Source organism: Eleutherodactylus coqui, chromosome 4 (genome assembly GCF_035609145.1).
Source record: "Eleutherodactylus coqui strain aEleCoq1 chromosome 4, aEleCoq1.hap1, whole genome shotgun sequence".
NCBI lineage: Eukaryota > Metazoa > Chordata > Amphibia > Anura > Eleutherodactylidae > Eleutherodactylus > Eleutherodactylus coqui.
Window position 1 is genome coordinate 135,176,191 of NC_089840.1, and position 24,157 is coordinate 135,200,347.

Here is a 24,157-nt window from a genome sequence, read left to right on the forward strand (position 1 = left end):
AGTATGTGTGTTACAAAAGGGCTATTACTGTGTGGTGCATTAAGAGCACGACTAGTACAGTTTGAGGTACATAAAATGGCTTTTTGACTGTGTGGTGCAGTATAATCATTTTAAGCATAATATGGGGCATTATCTGATTGGCACTATCTATTTGGCACGACTGATATCAGAGGCACTGTCTGAACCGCTCTATCTTTTTAGGTTAAAGGGGTTTTCCAGGAGGAATACTATTGATCAATAGCTGATCAGCAGGAGTCTTTCACCCGGGACCCCGACCGATCAGCTGAGCGGGCGCATTCTGTCAGTGACACAAATACACAGAGGTTGGAACTGAAGCAGCTGAAGCCGCTCTCCATTGACTTAAAGGGGTTGTCCCGCGCCGAAACGTTTTTTTTTTTTCAACAGCCCCCCTGTTCGGCGCGAGACAAACCCGATGCAGGGACTTTAAAAAAAAAACGCACAGCGCTTACCTGAATCCCCGCGCTCCGGTGACTTCTTACTTACCCGGTGAAGATGGCTGCCGGGATCTTCTCCCTCGGTGGACCGCAGGGCTTCTGTGCGGTCCATTGCCGATTCCAGCCTCCTGATTGGCTGGAATCGGCACGTGACGGGGCGGAGCTACACGGAGCCGCTCTCCGGCACGAGCGGCCCCATTGAGAAAAGAAGAAGACCGGACTGCGCAAGCGCGTCTAATCTGGAGATTAGATGCCGAAAATTAGACGGCACCATGGAGACGAGGACGCTAGCAACGGAACAGGTAAGTGAATAACTTCTTATAACTTCTGTATGGCTCATAATTAATGCACAATGTACATTACAAAGTGCATTAATATGGCCATACAGAAGTGTATGGACCCACTTGCTGCCGCGGGACAACCCCTTTAACATAGCGGCCCTTTAATACTGAACAGCTGCTGTTTACACTGTGTTTAGCTCATTGTCCAGCGTTTATGTGGCATAAAATCCTGAGCGATGAGTGTTCAGTGTAAATAGCAGCCGTTCAGTATTGAATGGCCGCTATGTTAAGGCAATAGAGAGGGGCGGGGGAGCGAGGAGAGAAATCTCCTGCAGCCACCCCGCTGTGAGCCAGCGATACTAGCTCTCCTGTGCAGCAGCACCAGAGCTAGTATGTGTGGGGACGAGTGTCGGGCATCGTTTACCTGACACTTATCCCGTCTAAATGGGCCTTTTGTGTAGGTTGGGGAAGGGTTAATGGGGTGGTGGAAAATTGAGGAGCCAAAGTTGTCTGTGTTACAAACGTTGCAGAGACAAGCTGTGGCTGAAAAAAAGCTGGACAAGATGGAAAAGATGGGCAAAAGTGAGCAACTCCAGAGAAGATGTCACCTGTGAGTCACTAAATATAACTGTTCTATATTTACTTATTTAATCTGCAGACGCTTGTGTAGTACTGGTATCTACCGCTATATGGTCACTATATGGTGCTGGGATGTACCTATATGATGCTGTGAATTCAGGTCACCAGACTCGAGGTCAGACTGGAACGCTTGTCTGTATTGTGGGTGCAAAAATACACCTGTAATATGCTCATCTGAAAGTGATTCTGGTGCTGTATGTATGTTATTAGCTTGGTTAAGGTATTGTATTTATGTAAAGAGCTTGGTACTGATGCTATATTTATGCTATTAGCTTGGTTAAGGTGTTGTATTTATATGATGAGCTTGGTTCTAGTCCTGTATTAATGTTATTAGCATGGTTCTGGTGCTGTATTTATGCTATTAGCTTTGTTCTGGCGTTGTATTTATGCTATGAGCTTGGTTCTAGTCCTGTATTGATGTTATTAGCATGGTTCTGGTGCTGTATTAATGTTTTCAGATTTCTTCTGGTTTTGTTATTAGCTTGGTTTTGGAGTATTTATGTTAACTTTGTTCTGGTGCTGTATTGATGTTATTAGCTTGGTTCTGATGCTATATTTATGTGATGAGCTTGGTTCTAGCTCTGTATTTATGTTATTAGCTTGGTTATGGTGCGATATTTATGTGAGGAGCTTTCTTCTGGTGCTGTATTTATGTTATCAGCTTGGTTGTGGTACCATATTTATGTGATGAGCTTTCTTCTGGTGCTGTATTTATGTGATGAGCTTGGTTCTGGTGTCATATTTATGTGAGGCTCTTTCTTCTGGTGCTGTATTTATGTTATTAGCTTGGTTCTGGTGCTGCATGTGTATATTGAAGTTAGTTCTGGTGCTATATTTATTTTTTAGTTTGGTTCTGATGCTATAATTATGTGATGAGCTTTCTTCTGGTGCTGCATTTATGTTATTAGCTTGGGTCTGGAGCTATATCTATGTGATGAACTTGGTTCTGTTGCTGTATTTATGCTATTAGCTTTGTTTTGGTGCTGTAGTTATGTTATTAGCTTGGGCCCGGTGCCATATTTATGTGATAGGCTTTCTTCTGGTGCTGTATTTGTTATTAGCTTGGTTATGGTGCTGTATGTGTATATTGAAGTTAGTTCTGGCACTGTATTTATGTTATTAGCTTGGTTCTGGTGCCATATTTATGTGAAGCTCTTTCTTCTGGTGCTGTATTTATGTTACCCTTTTCCTGAAAATAAGACCTACCCTACAAATTAGCCCTAGCATGATTTTTCAGTATTTGTGAGGATTCTTGAACTATTAGCCCTACTCCAAAATTAAGCCCTAGTTACAGTTAAAAAAAGTTAATTTAAATAGTGTCCAGACAGCTATACATGTAAAAAAGTGAAATCTTTTGGAGCAAAAATTAATCTAAGATTCTGTCTAATTTTCGGGGAAACGGGCTATTAGCTTGGTTTTTGATGCTATTCTTATGTGATGAGCTTTCTTCTGGTACTGTATTTATGTTAGTAGCTTGGTTCTGGTGCTGTATGTGTATATTGAAGTTAGTTCTGGCACTGTATTTTTGTTATTAGCTTGGTTCTGCTGCTGTATGTGTATATTGAAGTTAGTTATAATGCTGTATTTATGTTATAAGCCTGGTTCTGTGATGAGCTTTCTTCTGGTGCTGTATTTATGTTATTAGCTTGGTTCTGGTGCTGTATGTGTATATTGAAGTTAGTTCTGGTGCTGTATTTATGTTATTAGCCTGGTTCTGATGCTATACTTATGTGAGGCTCTTCCTTCTATTACTGTATTTATGTTATTAGCTTGGTTCTGATGCTATACTTATGTGATGAGCTTTCTTCTGGCACTGTATTTGTTATTAGCTTGGTTCTGGTGCTGTATTTTGTATATTGAAGTTAGTTCTGGTGCTGTTTGTATGTTATTAGCCTGATTCTGGTGCTGTATGTGTATATTGAAGTTAGTTCTAGTGCTGTATTTATGTTATTAGCCTGGTTCTGATGCTATACTCATGTGATGAGCTTTCTTCTGGTACTGTATTTATGTTATTAGCTTGGTTCTGGTGCTGTATGTGTATATTGAAGCTAGTTCTGGTGCTGTATGTATGTTATTAGCCTGATTCTGGTGCTGTATGTGTATATTGAAGTTAGTTCTGGTGCTGTATTTATGTTATTAGCTTTGTTCTGGTGCTGTATGTGTATATTGAAGTTAGTTCTAGTGATGTATTTATGTTATTAGCCTGGTTCTGATGCTATACTTATGTGATGAGCTTTCTTCTGGCACTGTATTTGTTATTAGCTTGGTTCTGGTGCTGTATTGTGTATATTGAAGTTAGTTCTGGTGCTGTATGTATGTTATTAGCCTGATTCTGGTGCTGTATGTGTATATTGAAGTTAGTTCTGGTGCTGTATTTATGTTATTAGCTTTGTTCTGGTGCTGTATGTGTATATTGAAGATAGTTCAGGCACTGTATTTATGTTATAAGCCTGGTTCTGATGCTATACTCATGTGATGAGCTTTCTTCTGGCACTGTATTTATGTTATTAGCTTGGTTCTAGTGCTGTATGTGTATATTGAAGTTAGTTCTGGTGCTGTATTTATGTTATTAGCTTTGTTCTGGTACTGTATGTGTATATTGAAGTTAGTTCTGGCACTGTATTTATGTTATTAGCCTGGTTCTGATGCTATACTCATGTGATGAGCTTTCTTCTGGTGCTGTATTTATGTGATAAGCTTGGACACCTCGGTGGGGCCTACGCAGTATTAGGCGGGTGGTTTATAGCGGATGGGTGTATATCAGATTCTCTTGGCGTGGCATGCCCCACAGTAAGCTGCCTCTAGAACCTCATAACTACAGTGATTGTGTACAAAGCCCATTCAATGTGGGTCAGAAAGCTGCCATAGCTGCAGGGATAAATCTCCTCAGCACGACCATGATGGCTTCAGTTGATAACCGCCCTTTGGGATTCCTGCTATAGAATGGCAGGGAGTCCCGTTCACCATATGGTCTCGTCGTGTTCTATAGGTTATCCCCTGTATTGTTCTGTCGCCATCCATTCACCACACAGCAGCACGCTCCTTCGGCAGCTGTGCTGAGGAGGAGCGCGGGAGCGCGGATGCTGAGGAGGAGCGCGGGGACGAGGAGGGGGCGCGCTCGGCTCTGAGGCACGCGCACGCAGGTTTCTGCCCTAATGCGGTGCACGGAGAGAGAGGACAGCTCCCTGACAGCTTGTCACTGACCGCCCCGCAGCCCGTCCTAGTCACCTCAGTGCCAGCCTCCAGCCTGGCAGAGCAGCAGCTACACCCACTTCATGCATCACCTCAGTGCAGCCGCCCGCATCCTGCCAGCATCTCCTCACTGCTAGTCCTCTGTGGCCATCCTCCCAGCGCATCTGTCCAGCCGCCGGGGCTCCACTGCGGCGCCCCATCCTGCCAGCACATTCCTGCATCATCCCGGGGACCGGCCGCCGCCGGAGAGATGACAGGTCAGCACTGCGGGTGCGGGAGGAGGGGGAGGATGTGGGGATGTCTCCGGGGGTCTGCAGCCGCAGGACGGCTCTACCTGCCTCATTGTCCCCGCGGTGTGCCTTTGTGCTCCTCGCTGCAAACTCTGGTCATGTCCTGGCAGACGCATCCATTGTCCGTCTGGGGGGGTCGGGGCTCTCCGGCATCTAACGGGTTACTTTGACATTGGAGAGCCATTAATAAGGTTGCTGGTAAAGGTAAAAAAAAGCCGCAGCTTCTCCCACCCGAAGCCCCCTGTGGGGTAGGGGGCGCACTGACAAAAGGGGGCAGAAATCCGGACCTTAAGGCCCCTTTACACAGAGCGATAATCGTTCAGAGACACGCAGCCGCTGATCGGACCGTAGATTGTTCGCATCTCATGCATTTTATGCCAGCGTAAAAATCATCACTCGCCAATCGGTTTAACATCCGATCGTTCTCATACCGCGAACGACTGAACGGCGTTTATCGTCTGAGCGAGCCAACGATATGTCAGCCTGTATAGACAGGGGAACTCCGACATCGTCCGCTCGCTCAAGCGAGAAACCGGTGTGAGCGGATCCTTCATGTCGGACCGCAGTCATCTGTCCTGGCTTGTATGGTGGGGGGCTTGTTCACCCCGAGTCTTAGCTCCACTGTAGGACAAAAGGGGACATGTTCCGCTGTCTACTGTTCTAAGTGCGCAAGGAACAGGGGGTCCTGCTCTGCTTCGGGGGGTCCTGCTCTTCTTCAGGGGGTCCTGCTCTGCTTCGGGGGTCCTGCTCTGCTTCGGGGGGCCTGCTCTGCTTTAGGGGGTCCTGCTCTGCTCCGGGCGGTCCTACTCTGCTTCGGGGGTCCTGCTCTGCTTTAGGGGGGGTCTGTTTTGCTTCACACCCCTATGAGGATAGAGATACACCACCCAGAGGCCACATAGTAGCTTCCAGTGCCAAAAATCGGAAAACAGTTATAATCAGATACATATTGTCCTACCCCCCCACCCACCCCCGTACCCAGATGTGTCTTGAAAATCGGATCATACGTCTAAATCATCTTAATTGTCGTTGTTGGCTGCAGTACTAGTGTGTCAGTGGTTAGTAGGTTGTGTCAGTGGTTAGTAGGTTGTTTGTCAGTAGTTAGTAGGTTCAGTCGTTAGTAGGTTGTGTCAGAGGTTAGTAGGTTGTCAGTAGTTAGTATGTTGTGTCAGTAGTTAGTAGGTTGTGTGTCAGTGGTTAGTAGGTCATGTCAGTAGTTAGTATGTTGTATCAGTGGTTAGTAGGTTGTGTCAGAGGTTAGTAGGTTTTGTCAGTGGTTAGTAGGTTTTGTCAGTAGTTAGTAGGTCATGTCAGTAGTTAGTATGTTGTATCAGTGGTTAGTAGGTTGTGTCAGTAGTTAGTAGGTTGTGTGTCAGTAGTTAGTAGGTTGTCAGTAGTTAGTATGTTGTGTCAGTAATTAGTAGGTTGTGTCAGTGGTTAGTAGGTTGTGTCAGTAGTTAGTAGGTTGTGTAAGTTAATAGGTTGTGTCAGTGGTTACTAGGCTTGACTAAAGGTGCTTTCATACGGAATAAATTGCTGGATTGTTTGAATTTGACCGATATCGTAACCTCGGCCGATGATTGAATGATCGACGCTTATCATTCATTTTGTGCAAGCATGAAAATCATCACTGGCTCGTTTCCTGATTATACGGTTTAAGCACCAATTGTTCAGTCGCCCTCGTTCCCCGGTACAGAGTCGCCCTCCTTCACCGGTACAGAGTCGCCCTCATTCACCGGTACAGAGTCGCCCTCATTCACCGATACAGAGTCGCCCTCGTTCCTCGGTACAGAGTCGCCCTCGTTCCCCGGTACAGAGTCGCCCTCGTTCCCCGGTACAGAGTCGCCCTCGTTCCCCGGTACAGAGTCGCCCTCGTTCCCCGGTACAGAATCGCCCTCGTTCCCCGGTACAGAGTCGCCCTCGTTCCCCGGTACAGAGTCGCCCTCGTTCCCCGGTACAGAGTCGCCCTCGTTCCCCGGTAGAGAGTCGCCCTCGTTCCCCGGTAGAGAGTCGCCCTCGTCCCCGTGTACAGAGTCGCCCTCGTCCCCGTGTACAGAGTCGCACTCGTCCCCGTGTACAGAGTCGCCCTCGTCCCCGTGTACAGAGTCGCCCTTGTCCCCGTGTACAGAGTCGCCCTCGTCCCCCGGTACAGAGTCGCCCTCGTCCCCCGGTACAGAGTCGCCCTCGTCCCCGTGTACAGAGTCGCCCTCGTCCCCCGGTACAGAGTCGCCCTCATTCCCCGGTACAGAGTCGCCCTCATTCACCGGTACAGAGTCGCCCTCATTCCCCGGTACAGAGTCGCCCTCATTCCCCGGTACAGAGTCGCCCTCATTCCCCGGTACAGAGTCGCCCTCATTCACCGGTACAGAGTCGCGCTCATTCACCGGTACAGAGTCGCCCTCATTCACCGGTACAGAGTCGCCCTCGTTCCCCGGTACAGAGTCGCCCTCGTTCCCCGGTACAGAGTCGCCCTCGTTCCCCGGTACAGAGTCGCCCTCGTTCCCCGGTACAGAGTCTCCCTCGTTCCCCGGTACAGAATCGCCCTCGTTCCCCGGTACAGAGTCGCCCTCGTTCCCCGGTACAGAGTCGCCCTCGTTCCCCGGTACAGAGTCGCCCTCGTTCCCCGGTAGAGAGTCGCCCTCATTCCCCGGTAGAGAGTCGCCCTCGTCCCCGTGTACAGAGTCGCCCTCGTCCCCGTGTACAGAGTCGCCCTCGTCCCCGTGTACAGAGTCGCCCTCGTCCCCGTGTACAGAGTCGCCCTCGTCCCCGTGTACAGAGTCGCCCTCGTCCCCCGGTACAGAGTCGCCCTCGTCCCCCGGTACAGAGTCGCCCTCGTCCCCGTGTACAGAGTCGCCCTCGTCCCCGGTACAGAGTCGCCCTCCTTCCCCGGTACAGAGTCGCCCTCATTCACCGGTACAGAGTCGCCCTCATTCCCCGGTACAGAGTCGCCCTCATTCCCCGGTACAGAGTCGCCCTCATTCCCCGGTACAGAGTCGCCCTCATTCACCGGTACAGAGTCGCGCTCATTCACCGGTACAGAGTCGCCCTCGTTCCCCGGTACAGAGTCGCCCTCGTTCCCCGGTACAGAATCGCCCTCGTTCCCCGGTACAGAGTCGCCCTCGTTCCCCGGTACAGAGTCGCCCTCGTTCCCCGGTACAGAGTCGCCCTCGTTCCCCGGTACAGAGTCGCCCTCGTTCCCCGGTAGAGAGTCGCCCTCGTCCCCGATACAGAGTCGCCCTCGTCCCCGTGTACAGAGTCGCCCTCGTCCCCGTGTACAGAGTCGCCCTCGTCCTCGTGTACAGAGTCGCCCTCGTCCCCGTGTACAGAGTCGCCCTCGTCCCCGTGTACAGAGTCGCCCTCGTCCCCGTGTACAGAGTCGCCCTCGTCCCCCGGTACAGAGTCGCCCTCGTCCCCCGGTACAGAGTCGCCCTCGTCCCCCGGTACAGAGTCGCCCTCGTCCCCCGGTACAGAGTCGCCCTCGTCCCCCGGTACAGAGTCGCGCTCCTTCACCGGTACAGAGTCGCCCTCATTCACCGGTACAGAGTCGCGCTCATTCACCGGTACAGAGTCGCGCTCATTCACCGGTACAGAGTCGCCCTCATTCACCGGTACAGAGTCGCGCTCATTCACCGCTACAGAGTCGCGCTCAATCACCGGTACAGAGTCGCCCTCCTTCACCGGTACAGAGTCGCCCTCATTCACCGGTACAGAGTCGCCCTCATTCACCGATACAGAGTCGCCCTCGTTCCTCGATACAGAGTCGCCCTCGTTCCTCGGTACAGAGTCGCCCTCGTTCCCCGGTACAGAGTCGCCCTCGTTCCCCGGTACAGAGTCGCCCTCGTTCCCCGGTACAGAGTCGCCCTCGTTCCCCGGTACAGAATCGCCCTCGTTCCCCGGTACAGAGTCGCCCTCGTTCCCCGGTAGAGAGTCGCCCTCGTTCCCCGGTAGAGAGTCGCCCTCGTTCCCCGGTAGAGAGTCGCCCTCGTCCCCGATACAGAGTCGCCCTCGTCCCCGTGTACAGAGTCGCCCTCGTCCCCTGGTACAGAGTTGCCCTCGTCCCCCGGTACAGAGTCGCCCTCGTCCCCCGGTACAGAGTCGCGCTCCTTCACCGGTACAGAGTCGCCCTCATTCACCGGTACAGAGTCGCGCTCATTCACCGGTACAGAGTCGCGCTCATTCACCGGTACAGAGTCGCCCTCATTCACCGGTACAGTGTCGCGCTCATTCACCGGTACAGAGTCGCGCTCAATCACCGGTACAGAGTCGCCCTCCTTCACCGGTACAGAGTCGCCCTCATTCACCGGTACAGAGTCGCCCTCATTCACCGATACAGAGTCGCCCTCGTTCCTCGATACAGAGTCGCCCTCGTTCCTCGGTACAGAGTCGCCCTCGTTCCCCGGTACAGAGTCGCCCTCGTTCCCCGGTACAGAGTCGCCCTCGTTCCCCGGTACAGAGTCGCCCTCGTTCCCCGGTACAGAATCGCCCTCATTCCCCGGTACAGAGTCGCCCTCGTTCCCCGGTAGAGTGTCGCCCTCGTTCCCCGGTAGAGAGTCGCCCTCGTTCCCCGGTAGAGAGTCGCCCTCGTCCCCGTGTACAGAGTTTATCTTTGTGTTTAAATTGACCGTTTGAGCGAACGAGCAAATTGTGTCATCGTTTGCTCTAGCGAGTGATTTGTCACTACGTGTAAGCGCTCCCTCGGGCCGGACGCTCACGGATGTGTGCATATTGACCTACAATACAGTGTGCAGTGAGGGACCATATCTGGCCCATGTAGTTGTGTGTGGGGTGTAGTATTCCCATAGACACAGGGAACCCATTCATATGACAGCATGCTAACCTCTGTGTGCTGCTGTGTTTTACAAGGGCTTATTGAAATGCATTAGAACTAGAGATGTATGAAATAATGTTCCTGTATCACTTATTGCCTGATACGCTGATCTGTGGTGTACAATGGCAAAAATGATTATTTACCTAATATTCTCATAACTGTGGCAAAAATTTATCTCAGACTTGCAGAATTAGTTTTCAACCATGCATCCTGTTGGCTAGATAATCTCAAATTTGTCAGAAAATGAGATCTCCTCCCATATTCAGGATCCATGTGATACAGATCCAAAATATGATCACATGCATGATGACTTGGGCTGATATGCTTCGTATATCACATCTTCTTGTACAGCAGGATAGAACATTTTGCAGGACTAGCTCAGACTACAGAATACAGTTTCCAAGAAAGGACCAGATGTCAAAATCCCTAGACCAGGGTCTACATCTGCTGCAGAGCGTTTCCTCCTGAGTCATGAGGGTACATACTCTAAAATATGTAGTAGTTCTTGGTTGCAGGTCAACTTAAATGTACCGATGATGGAGGAGTGTGCTTGCTTGGTTCTTTGCTTTTCTTCTCTCCTCTTCTAGTTCACTCTCAGCATTTGACCCAACAACAGACGAAGTCTCCAGGCAGGCTTCTCTCTACGCCTCACCCTACCGCCTGCATTAGTGACCCTATTATTTATCCACCTTCTTAAGTGATCTTACAATAATTTTCAACCTGTCTCTTTCTTCTGGTACCTTTCTCTCCTCCTTTAAGCACTCTGTCATATCCCCATTACTAAAGACACTGCCTCTTGTGCTGCCAACTACTGACCCATCTCTTATCTCCCCTTCATCTCTAAACTCCTGAAGGTTCTGTCTACTCTTGCCTAAGCTATCTCTCAGATAACCTTCGTCTTGAACTCTTACAGTCTGGTTTTCGCTCTCTACATTAATAATAATCTTTATTTGTATAGCGCTAATTTATTCCGCAGCGCTTTCATACTACAAAAACAGTTCCTACTAATATGTCAAATGATCTTCTGACGGCTAAATGAAAGGCGACCACTCTCTACTTACCTCTTGGATCTTTCTGTGGTGTTCAATACTGTAGATCACCAAATTCTCCGCTTTATCAACCTAAACAATATTGTTCTTTCCGGGTCTTCCTGCTACCTTGTTCAGTGTATCACTTGCCATGTCTACTTCTTCTCTTACCCTTGCTGTTGGGATTCCTCACGGTTCGGTCCTTGGTCCTCTCTCACACTGCCCCTGTTGAGCAAATTATCAGTAGATTTGGGTGTCAGTACCATCTTCATGCTGATGATACCCAATTATATACTTCTTCCTGTGACATTACACCTTCACTACTACAAAACGTCAGTGATTATCTGTCCACTGTTTCTAACATTATGTTGTCCATCTATAACTGAATCTCTCAAAAACGAAACTACTTGTGTTTCTGCCGTCTACTAGCCAACCAAAACCTGATATCTCCATCTCAGTCTGTGGTATAACCACAACTCCTCGGCAGCACGCCCGCTGTCTTGGGGTCATGTTCGATTCCAATCTTTCCTTTACTCCCCACATCCAGTCACTTACTTGCTCATGTCACCTGTACCTCAAAAACATCTGCCCTTTACAAAAACTTTTAACCATTCTCGGCTTGATTACTGCAACTCGCTACTGATCAGTCTTCCCCTCACTTAACTCTCCCCTCTCCAATCCATCCTGATTGCAGCAGCCAGACTCATCTTTTTGTCAAGCCGCTACACTGATGTCTCCCACCCACTGGTTGTCCATCAAATATAGAATACGATTTAAACTCATCACTCGCATCTGTAAGACTTTCTCCAATGCTGTGCCACCCTATAACTCTTTCCTCATGTCTGTCTACTATCCTGCCTGTGACCTCTGCTCTGATAAAGGCCTTAGACTACTTTCCTCTCTAATCTGGACCTCTCACTTCTGCATCCAAGATCTTTCCTGAGCTGCACCAGTTCTCTAGAACGCGCTACCCCAGACAATCAGGTAACTCTGAACGCCCACAGCTTTAACTGAACCTTAAAAACATATATTTTTAGAGAGGATGACCATATTCCCTAATTGAAACTCTTCTCCATCCACCATGCTTCTACACTCCCCCTTGGAAATCCGAATCCCCCATGTACCCCATTACTCCACTTACCTGTTTATGCACAAACATGGCTAGTGATCAACTTACATCGCTTAATGTATGTATGTATGTACATATATAGTTTTATATTATCCCATGGGTATGCTTCGTTAAGGCTCTTTCACACGGGCGTATTTGTGCCGCATATTACGCGTGTAATACGCAATAAATAAAACCAATTGATTTCAACTGATTCATTCATATGAGCATATGTTTTCATGCAATGTTCGACCATGTGAAGTAATGCTTGGCATGCCCTACCTTGGTGCGTATTCTGCACCACAATAGGCCATTGCATACTCACTGTGCATCTGTGCACCAAATACATGGGCCCCTCTGCGTCCTATTTTGTGCATGCCACAATCCAAATTATACGGGTGTAAGCAATTTTTGGCCTTGTAACTAAGCATCGTATTTATGCGATCCGCCCGTGTGGATGAGCCCTGCTAGCCTAAGCTCTCGCGAGCAGGCTGCTCATCCCTATTGTTCAAGCTTTGCATCAATTTAATATTGTATGTTATGACTCATTTTGTGCATGTTTCCCCTGATTTGGAAAGCGCTGCGGAATATGTTGGCACTATATAAATAAAGATTATTCTAAATGCCAAATTATCAGCATTTCTGGGATATCAGGTGGTGGACTACTGGAATTGGACTGTGAGGTTGTTTTGCTGACAACTAGTTTCCCTTTCCGCATTAGGCAGACAAAAGTATCGGCTTTGTTGCTCAAAATAAAACGAACAAAGTGGCTAAATCAGAATTTAGTAAATATAAATGAATAGATATTTAAGCTAGGAAATAGTTTCTAAATAAAAAGCTATTATGTGGCTAATGGGACTGCAATCAGGCAAGAAGTGAATTCTGGATGGATTAGAATAAAATATTCAGTGAACTGGCAGTGACTGGGGAGAATGAAAGGGATTTAAATCGTCAGATTAGGGGAATTAGAATCAGTTTTGGACATTGCGCATCATCTTTTTATATCAGCAGGCCAGCGCTGGGATGTACTATAGAAGTGTAGAGTAATGATATGTTAATTCCAATAACAGATTACTTAGAAGCGGGGTAGTCATTTACAGTGTTTGTTTCATTCTAATACTGGATTATCCATATTTTAGTCTTTGGCTAATCTTTACGTTATTATTTCTAGGTATTTAATATGTCACCAAATGTGCACGTCCCCTCCTTATAGGAAACAATGTCAGGAACATAAAGATTCAACGCAAAGGTCCTAGAAATGGAAATGTTCCTATGGAAGGTCCTTACAGCGCCGTATGGGCCTGCTCCATGCTATATGCCATAGATATTCTCTATCACTATGTGATTTCACATCTCATCTATTAGTTCGGATATTCATTTTCAGTTCTAGATTTTATGGCCATCAAATTTTTGCTGCAAAACAGTAACATTATTAAAAATAGGGGTTTGATGAGTAAAACCCGGAGGCGCGGTGTCACCAGGATAGAGGATTAGTATGTCACATTTCAGTGCTCATCTGTTTAATCCATTTGTAAGCCATTGTTCCAGTTGGAGTAAAATGTAAAAAAAATACATTACAGTATTTGGATATTTAACAATGATAGCCATTAGTTTCTGAAGTCAATGGATGAAAGAAGCGGTTGTAGGCGCAATCCCTTTTTTAAAGAGACAAGGACCGTGATGTAAAGCTCAACTCTACACTTTATATTAATATATCCAGCATATAATATTTGCTATCTCCATTTAGTAAGAGATATTAAGAAAGGGCTGTCTTCATTGGTTCCATAATGTAAGTAGGGTCCGCTGACAATAAGCTGATCACAGGGTGTCCCACCGGTGATCAGATGTCCAGCAGTCTGTGGGGGAACCTGTGGGGCAGATGGTCAGTTGCCTGCTTTACTACCACAGGGAAAAAGAAGGACTGAGGCCAGACACATGTGGCTGTAAGTAGCGGTGCGCCGCACGTGAGCACGCAGTACGTTCGCAGTGACGTGTACTTGCTGCGTGCTGCCAATCCACATACACTATCTTGGCATGTATGTGCGTGTAATATGTGTGAAGATACTGCATGCTTTTTTTTCTGCATGCAAGTATGACTGGTCCAATAGTAATCAATGGGCAATTGGCACCGCAACACGCATTGACAATACGCTCGCGTGAGAGTGGCCTAACCAGTATTGGACCTCAATGGAAATCTTATACATCTCTCAAAACTGCACTGTGTGAATGTGGCCATATGAGAAATTGAGTTAAGTCACTTATAATGAGACAAAGGCGTTTTTATTTTTGTTTTTTTTTAAAGGGCATTTTTTGGATGCCCTTAAAAAGTTACATGGTGATTAACCATGTGAGGTACTACATGTCCCAGCATGGGTCTGTTCTGTGATTCTGGTGGCTTGCTTTCACAGCACTGTTAGGCTCTATAGTGGACTGTACTCCTCATAGCTCTAGTCTGCTTCTGTTTCCTACTTCCAGACCTACTGGAGACCAAGAGTGGGTCGTTGCCTGTGGAAGATCACTCCCATCATTTTCTAAGACGTATTAGTAATCTGAATGGTTGCTACTGGCAACAGCCTTGTTTCTGGAGTAGCTATATGTATGACAGATTGATTCCTGGGTATAGCTTCCTCCTGAGGACCATAAGAAAGGGCTCCTTCAGGCACAGAGCTCTTAGTTCATGTCAAACCTGGGGGAATTTTTCTAAAAGCAGTCCAAGTCGTGGACAAACAGGCTCCATATGTAGCAAGTGCAAGTGAAGACATAATACCCCGTCTATCATTCACCCTCTCCTGCTCGCCGTTCGGCATGTGTCCATATTTTTGTTTCTATGCACATTCAGCTCCACTTTTACATCTGTCCTGTCCCTTTCTTTATCTCGCTGGGTCCTTTCTCTCGGAGCCTATTTAGCTTTCTTTGCATTAGTTTCTATACCCTTTTCAGTTCTTTCCAAGTACCCCCTGCTGTTTTCCCTTCTGTCGCCCTGTCAGCTTTTTCTGCAGCATCACACATTGAGACACTCCTCTGCCAAACACGTATGCCCCTCCAGTATGGCATATAATTATTGTGCTTTAGTGATGGGGCTGCCAGGAAATTAAAGGGGTTTGCTGGCTGTAAACCATTTATGGCCTTTTAACAGTGCAGACCATCAATAGTAGATCAGCAAACGATTGTGGCCCGGAACCACCGCGATCAGCTGTTTGTCAAGCCACTGTGCTCATGCACTGAACTGATTTCTGCAGGAAACAGACAGCTCTGTTCGCACTGCAGTGGCCAGCTTTGGCATTACAGGCAAAGTTTCCATTCACTTCAATAGGAGCTTTGCCTGTAATACCAAATCTGGCCACTGCAGTATGAACAGAGATGTCTGCTTCCTACAGCAATCAGCTAAGTGCAGGAGCGCATCGGCCCAGCAAATAACTGATTGGCGGGGTCCCAGATGCAGACCTCTACTGATCTACTATTGATGGCCTACACTGTGAATAGGCCATCAATAGTTTACAACTGGACAACTCCTTTAAACTATTGCTGCCAGAATCTCCCAACAAATTGCAGCTATTTGCTGGGGATCCACTGGTGCAAACGTTGGTGCTGATTTGCTGCAGATTTTTTCAGTTGTGGAAAATCCACAGCAAATCAGCCACAAGTGTGATGGCACACGGCAGTTTTTATGTTCAGTTTTTTGTAAGCCAAAGCCAGGAGTGGAGAGAAAGTACAATGGAGGGATTGGCATGTCTTCCCTATTTTGGACCCACTGCTGGTTTTGGCTCACAAAAAAACTGAACATAAAAACTGGCGTCTGAAAGTGCCCTGAATGTGGCTTAAATTGCTCCAGAAAACTGTCATTTTTTGAATAGTAAATCTGCCCCTCTGGGTTACAAACCAGGCAGTTTGGTGAAATTTACACCAGATTTTCATCCCGGACTTGTGGACAATTTGGAAGGATATATTGCTATAGGGAGTAGAATTGGTAGCAGTCATTCTGCTTTGATTATAGTAATACTGATCAGTGGTCAAAAGGCGGAAACTTCTAATTAACTTTCTATGGTAAAGGGACATATGTCCAGCAGGAGCCAGCTGGAGCCTCATTGTCCGGTGACATTACAAAGGGGCTTCCAGCCACTGGTCAGCAGCTGCTCAGAAGCCCCGAGCCGAGGCCGAAGCCTGCTGCTCCTCACATCAGCTGTGACATCTGTCACCGGAAGGTCAGGACTATCACAGTGAAGGACTTCACAGAACGGCTGGGAACATTTCATGAAGAGTAGAAGCAGTCCTTAACTTTCTGTACGGCATCCTTAAAGCATTGGTGTGCTTTATACCTGCTGTAGCCATAGAATCAGGACTGCTTGCTGATGGCAAAAACATCCTTTATAAAAAGTTTTATCAATAAAAATGATGAAACTATTATATATTCTTTATTTCATCTGCCTTCCCACAATGCCATGCAATTTTACATTTTCATATTCACTTCATTCAGGGATGGAGCCCATAGCATTGTTCATACTAATCTCCCTGGTTAATGAGCAGAATCCTAGAACTCCTATGAAGACTGGCACTGATGCAGGGAAATAAGTAGGTTTTAGGGACAGACCCGTGCACAGATTTAGGACAGTTTCATAAGAGTGTATTACTAGCGCATTTATGCGCCTGTAATACGGACGATTGTCCCAGCCCGTCCGCAGGTCTACTGACACAAAGTCGGAGAATCCTAGATCTCTATGATGCTGTGAGTTCAGGTCAAGTAGACCTGTAGTAGGCCTGGGGCACTCGTCCTTATATACAGTAGTACACTCCGGTGATACTGGGCTTATATAGAGAAAGCCTCTAAAGAAGTATACTGTAGTAGCTTCACTCAGTGGTCGGAGCCCAGAATATTCCCTGTGTAAGAGAACGAACGCGGTCCAAAAAATACACAGAGAATAATAGAAAAAGTGGCCTTATTGCCTATATTAACCAATTGCACTGCCATTTCAGACACACTTATGAGCAGAAATGCTTCCATTATCATGTAGTATCATATCAGCGATCAGCCATGCACTCTAGTGAAATGGTTAATTAACCCCATGAATATCCGTGCTCATTGCCAGTTCACAGATGTCCCATCCATATGCAGTGGTAGAAGGGGGGTAGTGTTTTCTGTGTCTGGCAGATGCGGGATTATAAAGAATGAGGCAGTGACGGCAGGCGGGGGGGAGATGAGCTGCAGAAGGAGCAAGCACCAGCCTGGTACCCACTGTCTGCAGAAAGAATTCCTCCACTCATTCATTAATGCCCAGCTAAATAGTGACCCCTTATTACCTATACTATCATATCACATCAGAATCCTCCTATATTATTAGATGGCATATATGTGACACTATTCACACATTAGTTACAAAAGGGAATAGTGTTTGTGTTTTGTACCTTAATTCCATAGAGAAACAGATGGTAAGGCTACTTTCACACCTGCGCTCGGGTTTGTTCAGGGTTTCCATCTCTCTGCTCCATTTTTGTAGGAGAGAAATTGGTATAAAACCGAAAAAACGTCCGCTTTCTTCTCCATTGATTCCTATAGGGTTTTTTAAAAAAATGGAAAAGCTTTAATTTGCTTCGATTCCAACAGGTTTCCATTTTTTGGGGATGAGAAAATAACGCTGCACTGCTTTTCTGTAAAAAAAAACAAGAAATCGGACAGAATGGGAGCTTTTCTTTATTTGAAACCCCTCAGGACGATCAAAATCTCACACATGCGCCAGAGATAGCAGCCAGGCACATGTGCAGTTAATTTGGCGCACTGATCTGTGCATATGCCGCTCCATGAACTCCCGGTGTATGCACAAGATTTTGATCTCCCTGTGGATGGCATCTACTACATTGTCCATGTCACCCTGGCAGAGAGGGGTGACAGTATGGGGCATACTCCTGGTAGTACAGACAGTCCAGGCCACCCACCGGGCCGCTTGCAAGAATTGGCAGGAAAGGTTTAAATCTTATTTATACAGATACGATTTAATCAAGATTTATTACCAAATATGTTTAAGAAGGAGCATCATTGTTGTATCCATGTAGGCGGTTTTATAGGCACGGAAGGGATGATGGGTTCCCTCTATAATGTATGGGAAATTGACAATTTTATGGGTATATTTTCAAAGTATGTGGAGACTAATTTGTATTTTAAAAATGAGTTTGTGTCAAGAAGAGGAAAACGTCACATACTGGACATATTGATTTCATCTGTAGTGGTTGGGACAACTGATATTCAATGATTTGAAGAATAAGAGAAAATGTAATGCTAGGACTTATCGCTGATATGGAGAACAAAGGGTACACGTGTCCCATTGGTAGTACAGATGAATGTGACTGTATTGTAGTTCCCTATGAAGTGAATGGCTAGGAGGAAAATCAATACAGCAGCCGCTGCGATACTTAATGACGAGTGGATAACATCATTTCCCTTTGTATGGTATATGTTCCGCCGTTTGTACGATAATTGTGATCACACTTATTACGCTACATATTCCTGTACAATATACAGCCCATCTAGATGGAAGTTAGTAATGAACCTCACGTTAATTAAGATACGAGTCTCTCTTCCTATAACATTGTGTGCTGAAAACAAGGCTGTTCACGTATGCGTTGGGGTTTCAGTTTTTAACATATCCATCTATAGACATATATGGATTCAAAAACACATACCAATCTGAAAGGAATTCTATTTTGTTACAGATCAGTTAGACAGATTGGTGCAAAACTGGAAACATTAGTTGTCATTTGTATCAGCTCGGCATCTGTTTGCATCTGTTAGAATGGATCCTTCTTTAAAAAAATTGTTTTGCTATTTCAATAAAAGAACATGTCAAAATACAGAAAAATATCGATAGAAATACAAAATAAATGATGTGTGTCAGATACATTGGAATCCCTTTTAGTGCAAGCCTTAAAATAATAATAGTGCTAATAAATATCCTCCCAGCTTCTCGTGGGCAGTCATTTCAAAAACGTCTCTTAATCATCTTGGAATGTCCATTTTCACACTAAGTAATCTCCAGTTTCCCCAAAGACCCTGCAATATTTAAAGATGGATCCCTATACCATAATATCCTTCATGGGCAAGAACTTTTCCATAAAGACCTTCCATTTCTGGAAACCTTTTGAGGCTTGTCCCTCCTTCAATCTCTTTGTTTTAAGTCTCTCCATATCTAGAGAATGTTTAATTTGCACAATCACTTCCTGTACAGACGATTAGATGGCGAAAGCCAGTAAGTCAGCTAATATAACAGGAACCACGCTGGAGGTCTTCATAGTATCAGGAATATATTGAAATGGAACGATTGGAGGTTCTAATGGGAAAACCATATCCGAAATTCTAGCAATTGGCTTTTGTATTTCTTCCCAACATTTTTGGGATTCAGAACATGTCCAAAAGCTGTGAAATAAGCTTGTCCTTGGGTGGTCATGTGTGCTACAGGGAAGCAATCTGTCAGGTGTGTTTGAGTGTGGGGGGATATGGAAGGCATATATATTACCCCATCCATCAGTTTAAAATAGGATTCTCTCCCCCTTTCATTTATGAACAGATCCTTTTTACATTGTAAGTATTTTTTGCACGCAAGAAAAATGGATTAGTTAAACAGAACAAATAATAGATACAAGCAGAAGGCTTTCCAGCGGAAGTTATTTTCTGTCTGGTTTCTGTTGTAGGCTAACGGCACACGGGCAACTGCAATATTATGAATCACAGCCCGATATTGCGCTTGCCAACATGCGATTTCCCTGCGGATGAGAGGCGTTTTTATCTCAAAACCACCGCACATCACTTCGGGGAAGTAATGATTGCAGAGTTTCTCCCATTGTTTTCAATGGGGAAGCCCCGTATAACACCGCATGCATCTAGCACATGGTGCGATGCTGCCACTGGACCTTTTGAAAACAATGGGCAAAGCGATGTGAGGGCACGCCCAAAGATAGGATGTGCCAATTTTTTTTCCAGATGTGGTAAAAAAAAAATCGCTCATGTGTATGACCCCATTCAAAAAAGAATGGCGTTGCAGCGCACAAATCTCACGCGAAATGGCAAAAATATCGCAGATTACACTGTTTCCATAAACAAAGCAGAAACCTGACGGAACTGAGGCAAACTGAGAAACCTAAAATGGGACATTAAATGCAAATATTTGTTTCCTTTTCTCTGTCACTATGATAGAAATGAAAAATAGAAACTCTGAACACAGATGCAAACAGAGAATTATTGAGGATGAAGAAGGATTTCACAATGAATGCCTGCAGCGTATTCCTCAGTATAGGTACATAGTGTCAGATGTCACCAAAGATACGTATTTCACTAGCGGACTCTGTAGTGATGGCACAGCAGACCGTGCCGCTCTATAGAGTTGTCAGCTGTACCTTGCAATAAGCTTTACTACAGATATAGTACTGTTAATACAAGAACCGGACTGGTCCCATTCAGAACATAAGAAAAGCCAAGTATTGTGGGAGAACTGGCATCAGAATGCATGGCATTATGAGATGACTGGTCGCCTGCAGCCATCCGTGTAGCCCTCACAAATGTGTAATCCAGGCTCATAGTTACTGCATAAAGCCATTATCTCTAACACAAGTCTGGATTCATTTAATCTCCAGTCAGTGGTAATAGATTGGATACACAACTGATACATTGATTGATACAAAGTGACACATAATTTGCATGATATATTTTGCATTGCTTTTTAGGCACTGGGCACATCTGCGAGGCGTGATAGACAACGTCTTCATCTTCTGAAGAATAAATAATATTTGTAAGCTAATTAGCTTTGTACCATATGAGAACGGGGTATGTTCATTTTCCACAGTGAAAGAGATCTCGTCTTTATGAGTCCACATAAAGCCTTGTTTGTAGGGCGGTCTGGATGTGGTACACGTAGGGTACACCATGCAATAAATAGTTCTTTCAGGCTTCATTCTAGTATCTCATAAACAACTTCATGGAGAGTTATAAAATATGGGACTAGATGAATGCTCGTTAGTGATTACTAAGCACAGATAGCAAAACACAAAATGTAGTCCCAACTGTACCTAGACCTAGAATACCACGTAGGAGGACCGCAGTGCTGGGAACGACATTATGGAGGCATAGTGCTACATTATACAAAGCTACCTCATTGTGTAAGTAGAGTGACCCTCCGGGCAGGCGCACAGATCATCAAATGATTGAATCTACTTAGTCGTAACATTTTATTTCTATGAATATAGTGATAGCTGCAAAAATCCAGTTCCATAATTCTAGTTTTAGTCATTTAATAGATGTTGCTATAATTTTAGCCTGCAACCTCTGCCAATGGGCCATAGCAGATGCAGAAGGCTGAAGCCTTCTCCACAGACTATATTAGATGTCAGTGCAATTGTGTTTATAGAAACCACGCACTCCATTCAGTAGCACAGAGGAGCAGGGTGACGGCTGGGACCTGGGGTTTCTTAATTGGGTAGATATACACATCATGTACTGCGTGTTAGTAACATGGTATGAAAGGCCAAAAAAAGACATATATGTCCATCCATTCAGCCTATTAACCAGCAGTGTTGATACAGAATAAGACAAAAAGAAACAATTTTCCCCATTCCTTCCTGACTCCAATATGGCTATCGGAATAATCCCCGGATCACCTCCCCTTCTATAACATGTAATATTGTATCGCTCAAGAAAGGCGTCCAGGCCTCTCTTATACTCTTATCAAATTCACCATCCCCATGTCCTCAGGCAGAGAACTCCATAGTCTCACTGCGCCTACAGTAAAGAACCCCCTTCTATGTCGGTGCAGAAACCTTCTTTCCTCTAGAAGTAGAGAGCGCCCCCTTGTTACAGTTACAGTCCTGGGTATAAATAGATGATGTAAAATTGAAGTCCGGCCCTTTATCGTGCCCACACAATAACAATGCCATCCTCAGTGTTTAACCCAGTAGCAGTAACCCTCACATAGTAGTGCTCCACATAGAAATATTGCCCTTTATGGGTATGTTCAGACATTGCGGAAATGATTCATATTTTCCACAGTGGAATTGGCTGCGGAAAACCTGCGGGCAGTACAGATAAAATGTCAAAACATGTTATTGGGAATTGACCTGCAATGCCGATTTTAAATCTGTTGTATGTCAATTCATGTTACAGATTTTCACCAAGGATTTCACTTTTTCAAGTCAGGGGGTGAAATCTGCATCACAATTTGTATTAAAGTCCTGCAGACTATGACACAGATCTGCACCAAAATCTGCAGCGGGTTTTCCATCATAGAGATTCTGCATTCATGGATAAAGCCTTAGGCCCCTCTCACACATGGACGCTGCAAAACACCGAGATTTCAACTGCGGCCAACAGTGTGTTTTAGTGCACCCCATCATTGTGATGGGTGATGAGGTGTGCTAAACGCTGAAAAATAGAGCAGACAGAACTCAAAAATCACGGCGCTGGAAAGCACCCTCCAGCCTCGATCGAATGCATGTCTGCGAGACCCCATTGAAATCAATGGGAGCGTTATCGGCGTTCAAAACATTGCGGTAATCACAGTAAAAAACGCCTGTGTGAGAGAGGCCTTAGAGTTTATTGACGCCTTGCGGATCCACTGCACATTTTCCGCAGTGGTGAAGATTTTGCACCGAATGGTGCACATTTCGTAACAGATCTGTTGCTAAAATGCTGCAAATTTGCAGTGGATTTTGGAACCTCATTGGAAGGGGTAAAGTCAAAATCCACATCATAAATTGACATACTGTGGATTTCTTCCACAGCAAGTAGACAAAGTTTCTTGAAACCTTATCTGAACTGCTGCTGCTGTAAAATGCTGCAGAGCCTCTGCAGAAAACTCCCCTGCCGGCAGTCTGCAGGGTTCATGAGTGCCGCTCCCCCTTCAGTGTTCACGTGAATAATCCTACAGGAACATTCCACGTTCACACAGCGTCATTTTGGTGCAAATTCCTGCCAGAAATGTGCATGAGAATCCATGCAGTTTTAGTGTTCAGTGGAAAGCTGTGGAAATGCATCTTATGGTTTATATTGGACACATTTTGAAATCCATGTCAGGGAAAAACAGAATGTCAATTATTGATGCAAAACTAGCAGTGGGTGGGTGCACAGGGAGTTGCCCCTTGTCTGGAACTTTGACGTTTGGCCTCGAATTCCTGCCACAGATTAAGGCCGGCCTCACATGACCATATGTGTAAACCATTGTGTAAGTCACGCAGCGTTTTACGGCTGTGGAGCCAGCGATGAGCCACCCTATCACCGCGTATGGCAGCGATTTTGTACTGCGTATCTCACGCACGCTGTCATGCGCAGTCTTCCTGGCTTCTTTTTTGTTTAAATTTCCCACATTGTCACTTCGCACCGTATAAATGCCGCCCATACACAATGTAATTGCATATATACAGCACTGATTACGCACCCATACAGAACAGTGAGCTCTCTTGTGCGTAATACGTGACAAAATAGAGCATGCTGCATTTCTTTTTTGCACTCGCGTAATACGCAATGCATACACGCAGATGTGAGCGAACCAGTGTTAGTCAATGTATTTGATTGCACGCAAATTACCGCGGATTATACGTGTTTACATCTTGTGCGTAATACATAATTCAAATACGTTCGTGGGACCCTGGCCTAAGGGGTACTTCCATCTCAGCACTACCTGGCGTATATAACAGACCCATTGCTATTTCTTGACCACCTTTCCGAGTGTTATGGGAACTGCCGAGGCGGCAGCCTTGGAATGTTTCCATAACTTCCAATGAAGTGATTGGGTGTTATAGAAATAGCGCAACGCAGGAGTTACGCAAATAGCGCTGTGCTAAGCTGTTTCACTTAAATGAGTGTAATGGAAACAACGTTAGGCTGCCGCTTCGGCTGTTCCTTAATATCCCGCAGAATGGTCAGGAAACAGCTGCGGGTTTCTCAAATTAGCCATGGGTCAACGCCTATAAGTGTCAGAAACATCCGAGGAGGATCTGACACTGAAGATCACTGGTGTGAACATGCCCTCTGCTTGAAGTCACACACTTGAGTGTTCGCTCACCTTTTGGTGCCAGAATCAAGGGCCTTTTCAGTGTCAGCAGATACTAAAGGTGGAATTGCCAGCCGAGACTTAATATTGTCTGTAACAAAGCATTAAAGGAATATTTCGCAGTTGAAGCTGCACCAATTTTCTTTCAAACATCAAAGCACGGCTAATCTTCTGTCCTTGAAGGCAATAGGGATACTTTTAATTTCTAATGATTTCCTGTTAAACAAGAATCTATTTAACCAAACGTGTTTCTGAAATTCTAACTGGCCGGCATCTGATAGGCAAGATATTGCTCAGGCAATAAGAAGCGTGAATT

General features: G+C 45.6%; 1 protein-coding gene across 5 annotated transcripts in view; it reads left to right on the plus strand.

Moving 5' to 3' along the window:
- The first annotated feature begins 4,520 nt into the window (after positions 1-4,520).
- Positions 4,521-24,157, plus strand: part of NFASC (neurofascin) — a 146,795-nt gene continuing 127,158 nt past the window's right edge. For all 5 annotated transcript variants that reach the window (XM_066600152.1, XM_066600153.1, XM_066600154.1 and 2 more), the window contains exon 1: positions 4,521-4,824. The gene's annotated coding sequence lies outside the window, so the exon portion shown is untranslated. The remainder of the gene's footprint in view (positions 4,825-24,157) is intronic.